General features: G+C 39.0%; 1 pseudogene; it reads right to left on the bottom strand.

Annotated features, from left to right (window-relative positions):
• Nucleotides 1-302: 302 nt before the first annotated feature.
• Nucleotides 303-3,060, bottom strand: LOC120143692 (annotated as a pseudogene).
• Nucleotides 3,061-3,683: the final 623 nt, after the last annotated feature.

The raw sequence follows: 3,683 nt of genomic DNA, 5'->3' as shown, positions 1-3,683 counted from the left end.
GTGTAGTTAGCAAGTTGTTAGAATGGTGGTTAGTTGTTATGTTAGTTACCAAGCAGTTACTTGGTTATAAGCTGGCTGTAAACATTTGTATAAATAGCAGTATGCCTTTAGCTCAATAACAAGATAGAGTATTGGTTCATTGTATTGACCTCTTTTGTTAACATTCTCATACACCTGTAAAACGAAGTAACGAGTGATGGATAAGAAGAAGAATATGCAGCAGATATTCTCAAGGGAAAATACATGATTTACAGCAGCAGTACCCGACTGATCAAGGAGAGAAAAAATACATGTCCTTTCCGTTTCTCTGAAGGGTGTAGCATAGAATATGGATTGGTAGAGATTAACTCAAGAGAAGCTGAGTTCAGTGTATCTGTGTGATCTTGGCAACAATTCTTCAACCTCAATCCTGGCACTGGAACAACTTGAGTTTTTTCGCACTCGGCTATGGTTAATAGACTCGACCTCGGCTGAAAATTCACTATAAACAGGCCTATGATCCGAGAACTTTGACTCACCGCGGACATAAGATAACTGATAGAGGCCTCTTCCGTACCACAATATACGATCACACCTTCACAAATAACACCTTGCTTGCTTGTATTATCATTATTAGATCAAAATAAACTTCATGACTCCAATTTCCCCAATTGCTTAAAAGATGTACAAGGTAAATAGGGAGATTACCATGCTGGAGTTCTCTTCTCCCCGGTATATCGGTCTGAATTATTTGAATATTTGTATGTCGGAGGGAAACATATTCTTCCTTCACTCCATCCCCCAAAAACATGGCCTCGCCTCTGCTCTATCCGCAGCTGGAAAACCATCAATTTTGTCAGAGACTCATAGGAATGAAACTAAAAGCTGTACAAATGGACATGAAGATAAAGGATAAACATGCCTGGTCATTTACCAACAGTGCTTTCCAATCGCGCATCTCAACCAGAGCCTTTGCAAATTGGTATGGAAGAGCAACCCGATAATTCAAGTCCCCAAGCCATAAAATGCGACTATGTCAAGACATTCAAAACTTATTAGTCTATGCCAAATGCTAAGACTAAATGTCTGGAAAATAATGCAGTATCTTTATTGAACAAGCATTGCTTACTCGTGCTCTAGAATCGTTTGGGGAGAATTGTCTTCTCCCATTCCATGAACCCTGGGAAATCTCGTCTTTCTGAGGATCTCCATAACATCAGAGTTTCTTCGCAGCTCATCACCTTCCTTTTGCCCCGAGCTTAAATGGCTACAGATAAAGCAGAAGCTGGTTTGATGCAAACACATGCTAATAGAAATGGAACCCTGGAAAAAAAATCCGAAAAAATGAGTATGCCTCCTTGTTCCACGTTCAACATATACTCTCAAATCAGAGAAAGTTCCGTAGGTAAAAATGTACCTTGTTTCCGAGATAACCCATCAGTCCTCTGCCAACACAGGACACTTTCATGTTGTGCACATCATCTCTAAGATCGCTCTTCACCCACACTGTTAGAAATATTCCAACCATTTGCTTGCTGGCAACCAAACAGTACCTTGAATGCCCCATTTGCCTATTGCTTTCCTCCATGGGAAAAGATCCACCATAGGACGCAGGAGAATACGGCGAATACAGAATCTTACTTGGTGAATCCCCAAGTCCATTCTCATCATCAGAGGTAGAGGAACCCCATCTGAAATCAGGGTCATAGTCACTAGGTCTACGTCCAAAGATAACACGATCACAAACACTGAATCGACGATCAAGTGAGGGTTGTGACATCTCTGGGTCGTTATCCATTCTCATGCTACGACTCAAGGATTGAAATGATCGTCGGTGAAAGAAAGATGAAGCTTTCAGCCTTGTTGATCCCTCGAAGTCAGCATCCAGATCTACAAGTGGATCAGGTGTCGGTGAAGGTGTGTGGCAACCACCGCTGCTGCCGGGAAGACTGTTCAGAGTCTTCCGAATGAGAGCTAACCATTTTCTGGCTGGTCCATTGTCTTCAGTGCCCAAAACATTGCCAGCATTTAAAGGAACAATTTCTTGAAACCTAAAAGGCCAAATTAAAGAATCATAGAGGCTCCAGTTAAAATCATTAAACTTGTTTTTCCAAGAGATTTGAGATATAAAGAAATCCAGACTAGTTTCGCACACCCGAGAACATAAATATCAGCTGGAGGAGAGGTATGAAGCCAATCTTCGAGATTCAAATAACTGAGAGGAGATTTTCCAGCCACATTCCATGTAGCTACAAAAATCCTGAGCACATATGGAACAAAAAACAACCCTCTGAAAACCAAATTCCTATTCAACAAGACAACTCAAAACCAGAAATCAATTAAGAGTACAACACATACCTATAATTATGCACATCTCTAACTTGTGAGCCAACAAGATCAATCTTACTCAGTCGAACTCGACGAGAATACCTCTTGCTCAATCTCTCTAGCATTCGTCCATTCATGAAACTAATTAGAAAGATTTGCAGAGAAGAAAAATGTACCTGATTGAAACAATATCAAGTTCTCATTTTGGGTTCTAATTAAAATGTTGGAAGAATAGATAAATAAGATATGTGGTCCAAAGCAATCAACATATCGGGTTGATCTTGAATTGTTAACGGCATGTATTAAATCACTCACAAAAATGAAGACATTTTTCGGTTTCAGAAAAGAAATATCTTCTAGAAGAGAGTAAAAAGGATTTAAAAGCCAGTCAAATCACCTCCATAATCAATATCATCAGCATGAAAGTCCTCAGCTTTACTCTTGATATTCAACAACTTCTTGACCAATGTCTTAGGCCATGAAATCTTCATCAGAGAAAACACAGTTAAACATAAACAGCAATCTCATAGTTTACATAAAATGACAGAAGAATCAAATGAGTAATTGGCTTGTCTCTAAATGACCTTGTTCTTCTTGGAGTTCCCATCTCTCATTGTGCCACAGCTTTCATATAGCCTACCCAGATTTCTGAGCAGCAATGATTATGATTAAATGAAGTTGCTTCTTTTTCCCTCAACTATGACTTGATATTACCTTTTATAAAACATAAACAAAGACAACAAGAAAACATAAAAAAAAAAACAATCTTGAAAACAGTGCTTGAAGGTTTCCAGTTTTTAAGCTGAAATTAATGGAAGAAAAAATGGGGTAATTTTGAATGATGGAGAAAGAGATTGAAAACAAAGGCATTCCTCAGGTCCGGTGTTGCATCTGCATTACAGTTTTGTTTTTAAAAAAGGTGAAAGTGCAACTCAGGAATGCCGAGTTTGGGGTTGTTGGTAATGCTCAATTTGTAACAGACTTTTAATGGTTTTTAATTCTATGTTTAATAGAATTAAATTGTGATTTAGAAGTGACTATTTTACCCTCATTATTTAGCTTATAAATAGAGGGTAATTTCATTCACTTTGTGATAATCCCAAGCAATCATTTGCTTTGAAACACTCCTCTCTTTTGAGTGTTGTTTGAGTTGAGAGAAGAGCAATACCACCAAGTCCACTCCGGTTTCGGGTGTACGGAATTCGGAGCGACCGTGTTAACCTCGGGGGACGGTCCGCCTACTGCAGCGATTACACACATCGGGGCGAATTCGTTTCTAAGGCAGTGGTTAATACTACGACACGGTTAATCGGTTCTTTATTTATATATTTCAATATATATCTTTCTTGTCAGTGCTAATGCCTCGTTTTGCAGCA

Source organism: Hibiscus syriacus, unplaced genomic scaffold (genome assembly GCF_006381635.1).
Source record: "Hibiscus syriacus cultivar Baekdansim isolate YM2019G1 unplaced genomic scaffold, ASM638163v2 tig00110860_pilon, whole genome shotgun sequence".
Lineage (NCBI taxonomy): Eukaryota > Viridiplantae > Streptophyta > Magnoliopsida > Malvales > Malvaceae > Hibiscus > Hibiscus syriacus.
Note: the sequence above shows the minus strand (reverse complement) of the source record. Positions and strands in the feature narration are given on the sequence as shown.